Source organism: Salvelinus fontinalis, chromosome 2, assembly GCF_029448725.1.
Source record: "Salvelinus fontinalis isolate EN_2023a chromosome 2, ASM2944872v1, whole genome shotgun sequence".
Classification (NCBI taxonomy): Eukaryota; Metazoa; Chordata; class Actinopteri; order Salmoniformes; family Salmonidae; genus Salvelinus; species Salvelinus fontinalis.
This window is the reverse complement of record NC_074666.1, coordinates 15,482,333-15,495,848: the sequence shown is the minus strand read 5'-3', so window position 1 is coordinate 15,495,848 and position 13,516 is coordinate 15,482,333. Positions and strand designations below refer to the sequence as shown.

The following is a 13,516-nucleotide window of genomic DNA, read 5'->3' as shown; positions in this document are numbered from 1 at the left end:
GGAGGAGTCATTTAACCCAACCCCTCTGAATCAGAGAGGGGGAGGAGTCATTTAACCCCTCTGAATCAGAGAGGTGGAGGAGTCATTTAACCCCACCCCTCTGAATCAGAGAGGTGGAGGAGTCATTTAACCCCTCTGAATCAGAGAGGTGCAGGAGTCATTTAACCCCTCTGAATCAGAGAGGTGGAGGAGTCATTTAACCCCACCCCTCTGAATCAGAGAGGTGCAGGAGTCATTTAACCCCTCTGAATCAGAGAGGTGGAGGAGTCATTTAACCCCTCTGAATCAGAGAGGTGGAGGAGTCATTTAACCCCTCTGAATCAGAGAGGTGGAGGAGTCATTTAACCCCTCTGAATCAGAGAGGTACAGGGGGCTGCTTTAATTGACGTCCACATCATCGGCACCCGGGTAGCAGTTGTTGTTGGGGGTTAACTGCCTTGCTCAAAGGCAGAACGCACAATTATTACACCTTTCCGGCTCGGTGATTCAAACCAGCAACCTTTTGGTTACTGGCCCAACGCTATAAACCGCTAGTTAGCCAGGGTTAGGGGTCAGGTGTCAGGGGTTAGGGTTAGCGGTTGTGCTGTACCTTGTCTGCGGTGTCTGCAGCCAGAAGGTTGGTAGCCAGGGTCTGTAGTTTGTGCGTGGCCATGTTCTTGAGCGTAGTCCAGGGTCTGTAGTTTGTGTGTGGCCATGTTCTGGAGCGTAGCCAGGGTCTGTAGTTTGTGTGTGGCCATGTTCTTGAGCGTAGTCCAGGGTCTGTAGTTTGTGTGTGGCCATGTTCTGGAGCGTAGCCAGGGTCTGTAGTTTGTGTGTGGCCATGTTCTGGAGCGTAGCCAGGGTCTGTAGTTTGTGCGTGGCCATGTTCTGGAGCGTAGCCAGGGTCTGTAGTTTGTGTGTGGCCATGTTCTGGAGCGTAGTCCAGACTGCGTCGTGTCATGGCCTGTTTCAGGTTGACCGCAAGGTGGTTCAGAGGGTCCACAGCGGCCGGCACCACCTCTTCACACGCATTCAGAATCTCTACAGCCGTGATGCCCATCACACAACGGTCCAACGAACCTGATGGCGGGAGAGAGGAAAAAAATTGTACTTGGGCTCAACAGGCAGAGATGATGGCTACTGGGATCTGTTGAGGTTTGATTAATGACCTGGGCCCAGGTTCCCAAAAGCATCTTATGGCTAAGTTCATCATTAGAACCATAGTATCATGGTTCTAAGTAAAACGTAGCTTTAAAAATGCTTTTGGGAAACTGGGCCTTGCTCTTAAGTCCATATTAAACTCTGAAAATGTCAAGCTGATTAAAACTGTAGCCGTTACAGTGGGATTGTCAAAACTCACCTCTGTTTCTCCACTACCAGTGATATTATCCCCCTCCGGTACCCACCCAGAACAACACACCGCCCAGAACCACACACCACCCAGAACACACCACCCAGAACACACCACCCAGAACCACACACCACCCAGAACCACACACCACCCAGAACCACACACCACCCAGAACAACACACCACCCAGAACCACACACCACCCAGAACCACACACCACCCAGAACAAAACACCACCCAGAACAAAACACCACCCAGAACCACACACCACCCGGAACCACACACCACCCAGAACCACACAACACCCAGAACAACACACCACCCAGAACCACACACCACCCAGAACAACACACCACCCAGAACAACACACCGCCCAGAACCACACACCACCCAGAACACACCACCCAGAACACACCACCCAGAACCACACACCACCCAGAACCACACACCACCCAGAACCACACACCACCCAGAACAACACACCACCCAGAACCACACACCACCCAGAACCACACACCACCCAGAACAAAACACCACCCAGAACAAAACACCACCCAGAACCACACACCACCCGGAACCACACACCACCCAGAACCACACAACACCCAGAACAACACACCACCCAGAACCACACACCACCCAGAACCACACACCACCCAGAACAACACACCACCCAGAACCACACACCACCCAGAACCACACACCACCCAGAACAAAAAACCACCCAGAACAAAACACCACCCAGAACAAAACACCACCCAGAACCACACACCACCCAGAACAAAACACCACCCAGAACACACCACCCAGAACCACACACCACCCAGAACAACACACCACCCAGAACCAAACACCACCCAGAACCACACACCACCCAGAACCACACACCACCCAGAACCACACACCACCCAGAACAACACACCACCCAGAACCACACACCACCCAGAACCACACACCACCCAGAACCACACACCACCCAGAACAACACACCACCCAGAACCACACACCACCCAGAACCACACACCACGCAGAACCACACACCACCCAGAACAGAACACCACCCAGAACCACACACCACCCAGAACAACACACCACCCAGAACAACACACCACCCAGAACCACACACCGCCCAGAACAACACACCACCCAGAACCACACACCACCCAGAACAACACACCACCCAGAACAACACACCACCCAGAACAACACAACCCCCAGAACCAGAAAACCGCCCAGAACCACACACCGCCCAGAACCACACACCGCCCAGAACAACACACCACCCAGAACAAAACACCACCCAGAACAACACACCACCCAGAACAACACACCACCCAGAACAACACACCACCCAGAAACACACACCACGCAGAACCACACACCACCCAGAACACACCACCCAGAACCACACACCACCCAGAACAACACACCACCCAGAACCACACACCACCCAGAACCACACACCACCCAGAACAACACACCACCCAGAACCACACACCACCCAGAACCACACACCACCCAGAACCACACACCACCCAGAACAACACACAATACCAGCCCAGCTTTCCTGGAATGTTTGGCCCAGTATCTCCATCCATTATTAATATGATGTAGGTCCCCTATATAGACCTCTATTATTAATATGATGTAGGTCCCCTATATAGATCTCTATTATTAATATGATGTAGGTCCCCTATATAGACCTGTATTATTAATATGATGTAGGTCCCCTATATAGGCCTCTATTATTAATATGATGTAGGTCCCCTATATAGACCTCTATTATTAATATGATGTAGGTCCCCTATATAGACCTGTATTATTAATATGATGTAGGTCCCCTATATAGACCTGTATTATTAATATGATGTAGGTCCCCTATATAGACCTGTATTATTAATATGATGTAGGTCCCCTATATAGACCTCTATTATTAATATGATGTAGGTCCCCTATATAGACCTCTATTATTAATATGATGTAGGTCCCCTATATAGACCTCTATTATTAATATGATGTAGGTCCCCTATATAGATCTCTATTATTAATATGATGTAGGTCCCCTATATAGACCTGTATTGTTAATATGATGTAGGTCCCCTATATAGGCCTCTATTATTAATATGATGTAGGTCCCCTATATAGACCTCTATTATTAATATGATGTAGGTCCCCTATATAGATCTCTATTATTAATATGATGTGGGTCCCCTATATAGACCTCTATTATTAATATGATGTAGGTCCCCTATATAGACCTGTTTTATTAATATGATGTAGGTCCCCTATATAGACCTCTATTATTAATATGATGTAGGTCCCCTATATAGACCTCTATTATTAATATGATGTAGGTCCCCTATATAGACCTGTATTATTAATATGATGTAGGTCCCCTATATAGACCTCTATTATTAATATGATGTAGGTCCCCTATATAGGCCTCTATTATTAATATGATGTAGGTCCCCTATATAGACCTATATTATTAATATGATGTAGGTCCCCTATATAGACCTGTATTATTAATATAATGTAGGTTCCCTATATAGACCTCTATTATTAATATGATGTAGGTCCCCTATATAGACCTGTATTATTAATATGATGTAGGTCCCCTTTATAGACCTGTATTATTAATATGATGTAGGTCCCCTATATAGACCTGTATTATTAATATAATGTAGGTTCCCTATATAGACCTCTATTATTAATATGATGTAGGTCCCCTATATAGACCTCTATTATTAATATGATGTAGGTCCCCTATATAGATCTCTATTATTAATATGATGTGGGTCCCCTATATAGACCTCTATTATTAATATGATGTAGGTCCCCTATATAGACCTGTATTATTAATATGATGTAGGTCCCCTATATAGACCTCTATTATTAATATGATGTAGGTCCCCTATATAGACCTCTATTATTAATATGATGTAGGTCCCCTATATAGACCTGTATTATTAATATGATGTAGGTCCCCTATATAGACCTCTATTATTAATATGATGTAGGTCCCCTATATAGGCCTCTATTATTAATATGATGTAGGTCCCCTATATAGACCTATATTATTAATATGATGTAGGTCCCCTATATAGACCTGTATTATTAATATAATGTAGGTTCCCTATATAGACCTCTATTATTAATATGATGTAGGTCCCCTATATAGACCTGTATTATTAATATGATGTAGGTCCCCTATATAGACCTGTATTATTAATATGATGTAGGTCCCCTATATAGACCTGTATTATTAATATAATGTAGGTTCCCTATATAGACCTCTATTATTAATATGATGTAGGTCCCCTATATAGACCTCTATTATTAATATGATGTAGGTCCCCTATGTAGACCTGTATTATTAATATGATGTAGGTCCCCTATATAGACCTCTATTATTAATATGATGTAGGTCCCCTATATAGACCTGTATTATTAATATGATGTAGGTCCCCTATATAGACCTGTATTATTAATAATATAATGTAGGTTCCCTATATAGACCTCTATTATTAATATGATGTAGGTCCCCTATATAGACCTCTATTATTAATATGATGTAGGTCCCCTATATAGACCTGTATTATTAATATGATGTAGGTCCCCTATATAGACCTGTATTATTAATATGATGTAGGTCCCCTATATAGACCTCTATTATTAAAATGCTGTAGGTCCCCTATATAGATTTGTATTATTAATATGATGTAGGTCCCCTATATAGACCTGTATTATTAATATGATGTAGGTCCCCTATATAGACCTGTATTATTAATATGATGTAGGTCCCCTATATAGACCTCTATTATTAGTATGATGTAGGTGCCCTATATAGACCTCTATTATTAATATGATGTAGGTCCCCTATATAGACCTCTATTATTAATATGATGTAGGTCCCCTATATAGACCTGTATTATTAATATGATGTAGGTCCCCTATATAGACCTGTATTATTAATATGATGTAGGTCCCCTATATAGACCTCTATTATTAATATGATGTAGGTCCCCTATATAAACCTCTATTATTAATATGATGTAGGTCCCCTATATAGACCTCTATTATTAATATGATGTAGGTCCCCTATATAGACCTCTATTATTAATATGATGTAGGTCCCCTATATAGATCTCTATTATTAATATGATGTAGGTCCCCTATATAGACCTGTATTGTTAATATGATGTAGGTCCCCTATATAGACCTCTATTATTAATATGATGTAGGTCCCCTATATAGACCTGTATTGTTAATATGATGTAGGTCCCCTATATAGATCTCTATTATTAATATGATGTAGGTCCCCTATATAGACCTGTATTATTAATATGATGTAGGTCCCCTATATAGACCTGTATTATTAATATGATGTAGGTCCCCTACATAGACCTCTATTATTAATATGATGTAGGTCCCCTATATAGACCTCTATTATTAATATGATGTAGGTCCCCTATATAGACCTCTATTATTAATATGATGTAGGTCCCCTATATAGACCTCTATTATTAATATGATGTAGGTCCCCTATATAGACCTCTATTATTAATATGATGTAGGTCCCCTATATAGACCTGTATTATTAATATGATGTAGGTCCCCTATATAGACCTGTATTATTAATAATATAATGTAGGTTCCCTATATAGACCTCTATTATTAATATGATGTAGGTCCCCTATATAGACCTGTATTGTTAATATGATGTAGGTCCCCTATATAGATCTCTATTATTAATATGATGTAGGTCCCCTATATAGACCTGTATTATTAATATGATGTAGGTCCCCTATATAGACCTGTATTATTAATATGATGTAGGTCCCCTACATAGACCTCTATTATTAATATGATGTAGGTCCCCTATATAGACCTCTATTATTAATATGATGTAGGTCCCCTATATAGACCTCTATTATTAATATGATGTAGGTCCCCTATATAGACCTCTATTATTAATATGATGTAGGTCCCCTATATAGACCTCTATTATTAATATGATGTAGGTCCCCTATATAGACCTGTATTATTAATATGATGTAGGTCCCCTATATAGACCTGTATTATTAATAATATAATGTAGGTTCCCTATATAGACCTCTATTATTAATATGATGTAGGTCCCCTATATAGACCTCTATTATTAATATGATGTAGGTCCCCTATATAGACCTGTATTATTAATATGATGTAGGTCCCCTATATAGACCTGTATTATTAATATGATGTAGGTCCCCTATATAGACCTCTATTATTAAAATGCTGTAGGTCCCCTATATAGATTTGTATTATTAATATGATGTAGGTCCCCTATATAGACCTGTATTATTAATATGATGTAGGTCCCCTATATAGACCTGTATTATTAATATGATGTAGGTCCCCTATATAGACCTCTATTATTAGTATGATGTAGGTGCCCTATATAGACCTCTATTATTAATATGATGTAGGTCCCCTATATAGACCTCTATTATTAATATGATGTAGGTCCCCTATATAGACCTGTATTATTAATATGATGTAGGTCCCCTATATAGACCTGTATTATTAATATGATGTAGGTCCCCTATATAGACCTCTATTATTAATATGATGTAGGTCCCCTATATAGACCTCTATTATTAATATGATGTAGGTCCCCTATATAGACCTCTATTATTAATATGATGTAGGTCCCCTATATAGACCTCTATTATTAATATGATGTAGGTCCCCTATATAGATCTCTATTATTAATATGATGTAGGTCCCCTATATAGACCTGTATTGTTAATATGATGTAGGTCCCCTATATAGACCTCTATTATTAATATGATGTAGGTCCCCTATATAGACCTGTATTGTTAATATGATGTAGGTCCCCTATATAGATCTCTATTATTAATATGATGTAGGTCCCCTATATAGACCTGTATTATTAATATGATGTAGGTCCCCTATATAGACCTGTATTATTAATATGATGTAGGTCCCCTACATAGACCTCTATTATTAATATGATGTAGGTCCCCTATATAGACCTCTATTATTAATATGATGTAGGTCCCCTATATAGACCTCTATTATTAATATGATGTAGGTCCCCTATATAGACCTCTATTATTAATATGATGTAGGTCCCCTATATAGACCTCTATTATTAATATGATGTAGGTCCCCTATATAGACCTCTATTATTAATATGATGTAGGTCCCCTATACGTTCAACACTCCGCCACACACACCACTCTTCATTTCACACTCAGCTGCCCTGCTGGCCCGTCTCTCTACCGGCCCGTCTCTCTACCGGCCCGTCTCTCTACCGGCCCGTCTCTCTACCGGCCCGTCTCTCTACCGGCCCGTCTCTCTACCGGCCCGTCTCTCTAAAGGCCGTCTACCGGTCAGTTTATTCATCTCTACCCGTCTCTAACATTTTGAATCTGAAACCAGCATGTGAGTGTATCTGTTGTGATAATGGTGCCAGAGATGTTTTATATCATGTTGTAGCCATTGTGTCTGTTGTGATAATGGTGCCAGAGATGTTTTATATCATGTTGTAGCCATTGTGTCTGTTGTGATAATGGTGCCAGAGGGTTTTATATCATGTTGTAGCCATTGTGTCTGTTGTGATAATGGTGCCAGAGATGTTTTATATCATGTTGTAGCCATTGTGTCTGTTGTGATAATGGTGCCAGAGATGTTTTATATCATGTTGTAGCCATTGTGTCTGTTGTAATAATGGTGCCAGAGATGTTTTCTATCATGTTGTAGCCATTGTATCTGTTGTGATAATGGTGCCAGAGATGCTTTATATCATGTTGTAGCCATTGTGTCTGTTGTGATAATGGTGCCAGAGGGTTTTATATCATGTTGTAGCCATTGTATCTGTTGTGATAATGGTGCCAGAGATGTTTTATATCATGTTGTAGCCATTGTATCTGTTGTGATAATGGTGCCAGAGGGTTTTATATCATGTTGTAGCCATTGTATCTGTTGTGATAATGGTGCCAGAGATGTTTTATATCATGTTGTAGCCATTGTATCTGTTGTGATAATGGTGCCAGAGATGTTTTATATCATGTTGTAGCCATTGTGTCTGTTGTGATAATGGTGCCAGAGGGTTTTATATCATGTTGTAGCCATTGTGTCTGTTGTGATAATGGTGCCAGAGATGTTTTATATCATGTTGTAGCCATTGTAAGCAGTTTTGATGATGCTTCATCTTGTCCGTAAGAGAGTGAGTTTTACTCTGTCTATTACAGCTGATGTGGGGGGGGGGGGGGGACGACAAAGAAGATGAATCATTTATCTCTATGGGAAAGACACTGAACAGAGGAGAGGAAATCTCGCTGTCCTTCAGTAATATAATGTGTCTAAATGGAGAGCTTTCCTGTCTGTTTCCTTCACTCTTTCAGCTCCTCTCAAGGGTTTCCAGACAAACCTCAGACCATTACTTAGGCTAACCCCGCATGTCTCTCACGCACGCACGCACGCACGCATAGAGAGAGAGACGCTCACACACAGCAACTTACAGCCACGTCTTCCTCTCCCCAGACCAGGGAGTAAAGGGAGGCTTGCTACTGTGCGTCCTTCTCTCCTACTCAGCACAACAAGACATAACCAGCTTTACGAGCAGACAAACACACTGTGCTTAGCTAATGGACTCACATGCGGAGAGAGACTCCACATTTAGGGAGATGTTTTATAAGTGCTCACCCCACATTGCCCCACATCCACTCCCATCCTCCTCCCTCCTCCTCAGCTATTTCTACTTCCCCTCCTCCATCAGCTACTTCCACCCCTCCATCAGCTAATCCCCCCCTCAATCAGCTACTTCCACCCCTCCATCAGCTACTTCCACCCCTCCATCAGCTAATCCCCCCTCAATCAGCTACTCCCCCCCTCCATCAACTACTTCCAGCCCTCCATCAGCTAATCCCCCCTCCATCAACTACTTCCACCCCTCCATCAGCTAATCCCCCCTCAATCAACTACTTCCCCCCTCCATCAGCTACTTCCACCCCTCCATCAGCTACTTCCACCCCTCCATCAGCTACTTCCCCCCTCTATTAGCTACTTCCTCCCTCTATTAGCTACTTCCCCCCGCTCCATCAGCTAATCCCCCCTCAATCAGCTACTCCCCCCCTCCATCAACTACTTCCACCCCTCCATCAGCTACTTCCACCCCTCCATCAGCTACTTCCACCCCTCCATCAACTACATCCACCCCTCCATCAGCTACTTCCCCCCTCTATTAGCTACTTTCCCCCCTCCATCAGCTACTTCCCCCCTCTATTAGCTACTCCCCCCCATCAGCTACTTCCCCCCTCTATTAGCTACTTCCCCCCCTCCATCAGCTACTTCCCCCTCCATTAGCTACACCCCCCCTCCATCAGCTACTTCCCCCCTCCATCAGCTACACCCCCCCTCAATTAGCTACTTCCCCCCCCCCTCCATCAGCTAGTTCCCCCCCTCCAACAGCTAGTTCCCCCCCTCCAACAGCTAGTTCTCCCCCTCCACCAACTAGTTCTCCCCCTCCAACAGCTAGTTCCCCCCCCTCCACCAACTAGTTCCCCTCCTCCAACAGCTAGTTCCCCCCCTCCAACAGCTAGTTCCCCCCCTCCATCAGCTAGTTCCCCCCCTCCAACAGCTAGTTCCCCCCCCCTCTAACAGCTAGTTCCCCCCCCTCCATCAGCTAGTTCCCCCCCTCCATCAGCTAGTTCCCCCCCTCCATCAGCTAGTTCTCCCCCTCCATCAGCTAGTTCCCCCCCTCCATCAGTTAGTTCCCCCCCTCCAACAGCTAGTTCCCCCTCTCCAACAGCTAGTTCTCCCCCTCCATCAGCTAGTTCCCCCCCTCCATCAGCTAGTTCTCCCCCTCCATCAGCTAGTTCCCCCCCTCCATCAGCTAGTTCCCCCCCTCCAACAGCTAGTTCCCCGTCTCCAACAGCTAGTTCCCCCCCCCCCTCCATCAGCTAGTTCCCCCCCTCCATCAGCTAGTTCCCCCCCTCCATCAGCTAGTTCCCCCCCTCCAACAGCTAGTTCCCCCCCTCCACCAGCTAGTTCCCCCCCTCCAACAGTTAGTTCTCCCCCTCCACCAGCTAGTTCCCCCCTCCAACAGCTAGTTCCCCCCCCTCCATCAGCTAGTTCCCCCCCCTCCAACAGCTAGTTCCCCCCCTCCATCAGCTAGTTCCCCCCCCTCCATCAGCTAGTTCTCCCCCCTCCATCAGCTAGTTCCCCCCCTCCAACAGCTAGTTCCCCCCCCTCCACCAACTAGTTCCCCCCCCTCCATCAGCTAGTTCCCCCCCCTCCAACAGCTAGTTCCCCCCCCCCTCCAACAGCTAATCCCCCCCTCCAACAGCTAGTTCCCCCCCTCCAACAGCTAGTTCCCCCCCCTCCATCAGCTAGTTTCCCCCCTCCATCAGCTAGTCCCCCCCCTCCATCAGCTAGTTCCCCCCCCTCCAACAGCTAGTCCCCCCCTCCAACAGCTAGTTCCCCCCCTCCAACAGCTAGTTCCCCCCCTCCATCAGCTAGTTCCCCCCCTCCATCAGCTAGTTCCCCCCCTCCATCAGCTAGTTCTCCCCCCTCCAACAGCTAGTTCTCCCCCCCTCCATCAGTTAGTTCTCCCCCCTCCATCAGTTAGTTCCCCCCCTCCAACAGCTAGTTCCCCCCCTCCATCAGCTAGTTCCCCCCCCTCCATCAGCTAGTTCCCCCCCCTCCATCAGCTAGTTCTCCCCCTCCAACAGCTAGTTCCCCCCCCTCCAACAGCTAGTTCCCCCCCCTCCAACAGCTAGTTCCCCCCCTCCAACAGCTAGTTCCCCCCCTCTAACAGCTAGTTCTCTCCCTCCAACAGCTAGTTCCCCCCCTCCAACAGCTAGTTCCCCCCCTCCAACAGCTAGTTCCCCCCCCCTCCATCAGCTAGTTCCCCCTCCTCCAACAGCTAGTTCCCCCCCTCCAACAGCTAGTTCCCCCCCCTCCAACAGCTAGTTCTCCCCCCTCCAACAGCTAGTTCCCCCCCTCCATCAGCTAGTTCCCCCCCTCCAACAGCTAGTTCCCCCCTCCAACAGTTAGTTCTCCCCCTCCAACAGCTAGTTCCCCCCCTCCAACAGCTAGTTCCCCCCCCTCCATCAGCTAGTTCTCCCCCTCCACAGCTAGTTCTCCCCCTCCATCAGCTAGTTCTCCCCCTCCAACAGCTAGTTCCCCCCTCCTCCATCAGCTAGTTCCCCCCCTCCATCAGCTAGTTCTCCCCCTCCATCAGCTAGTTCTCCCCCTCCAACAGCTAGTTCTCCCCCTCCAACAGCTAGTTCCACTCCTCCATCAGCTAGTTCTACCCCTCCATCAGCTAGTTCTCCCCCTCCATCAGCTAGTTCTCCCCCTCCATCAGCTAGTTCCCCCCCTCCATCAGCTAGTCCCCCCCTCCAACAGCTAGTTCCCCCCCTCCAACAGCTAGTTCCCCCCCTCCATCAGCTAGTTCCCCCCCTCCATCAGCTAGTTCCCCCCCTCCATCAGCTAGTTCTCCCCCTCCAACAGCTAGTTCTCCCCCCTCCATCAGTTAGTCTCTCCCCCTCCATCAGCTAGTTCCCCCCCCTCCAACAGCTAGTTCCCCCCCCTCCATCAGCTAGTTCCCCCCCTCCATCAGCTAGTTCCCCCCCTCCATCAGCTAGTTCTCCCCCTCCAACAGCTAGTTCCCCCCCTCCAACAGCTAGTTCCCCCCCTCCAACAGCTAGTTCCCCCCCTCCAACAGCTAGTTCCCCCCCTCCAACAGCTAGTTCCCCCCCCTCCATCAGCTAGTTCTCCCCCCTCCAACAGCTAGTTCCCCCCCTCCAACAGCTAGTTCTCCCCCTCCAACAGCTAGTTCCCCCCCCCTCCAACAGCTAGTTCTCCCCCTCCAACAGCTAGTTCCCCCCCTCCACCAGCTAGTTCCCCCCCTCCAACAGCTAGTTCCCCCCCCTCCAACAGCTAGTTGCCCCCTCCAACAGCTAGTTCCCCCCCTCCAACAGCTAGTTCCCCCCCTCCATCAGCTAGTTCCCCCCCTCCATCAGCTAGTTCCCCCCCTCCATCAGCTAGTTCTCCCCCTCCAACAGCTAGTTCTCCCCCTCCATCAGTTAGTTCTCCCCCTCCATCAGCTAGTTCCCCCCCTCCAACAGCTAGTTCCCCCCCTCCATCAGCTAGTTCCCCCCCTCCATCAGCTAGTTCCCCCCCCTCCATCAGCTAGTTCTCCCCCCTCCAACAGCTAGTTCCCCCCCTCCAACAGCTAGTTCCCCCCCCTCCAACAGCTAGTTCCCCCCCTCCAACAGCTAGTTCCCCCCTCCAACAGCTAGTTCCCCCCCTCCATCAGCTAGTTCTCCCCCTCCAACAGCTAGTTCCCTCCCCTCCAACAGCTAGTTCTCCCCCTCCAACAGCTAGTTCCCCCCCTCCAACAGCTAGTTCTCCCCCTCCAACAGCTAGTTCCCCCCCTCCACCAGCTAGTTCCCCCCCTCCAACAGCTAGTTCCCCCCCTCCAACAGCTAGTTGCCCCCTCCAACAGCTAGTTCCCCCCCTCCAACAGCTAGTTCCCCCCCTCCAACAGCTAATCCCCCCCTCCAACAGCTAGTTCCCCCCCCTCCAACAGCTAGTTCCCCCCCTCCATCAGCTAGTTCCCCCCCTCCATCAGCTAGTTCTCCCCCTCCAACAGCTAGTTCTCCCCCTCCATCAGCTAGTTCCAACAGCTAGTTCCCCCCCTCCATCAGCTAGTTCTCCCCCTCCAACAGCTAGTTCTCCCCCTCCATCAGCTACACCCCCCCTCCATCAGCTAGTTCCAACAGCTAGTTCCCCCCCTCCATCAGCTAGTTCTCCCCCTCCAACAGCTAGTTCCCCCCCTCCATCAGCTAGTTCCAACAGCTAGTTCTCCCCCTCCATCAGCTAGTTCTCCCCCTCCATCAGCTAGTTCCCCCCCTCCATCAGCTAGTCCCCCCCCTCCATCAGCTAGTTCTCCCCCTCCAACAGCTAGTTCCCCCCCTCCATCAGCTAGTTCCCCCCCTCCATCAGCTAGTTCCCCCCCTCCATCAACTAGTTCCCCCCCTCCATCAGCTAGTTCCCCCCTCCATCAGCTAGTTCCCCCCCTCCATCAACTAGTTCCCCCCCTCCATCAGCTAGTTCTCCCCCTCCATCAGCTAGTTCTCCCCCTCCATCAGCTAGTTCTCCCCCTCCA

General features: G+C 47.2%; 1 pseudogene; it reads right to left on the bottom strand.

Moving 5' to 3' along the window:
- Window positions 1–570: 570 nt before the first annotated feature.
- Window positions 571–13,516, bottom strand: part of LOC129833644 (WD repeat-containing protein 7-like) — a 68,132-nt pseudogene continuing 55,186 nt past the window's right edge.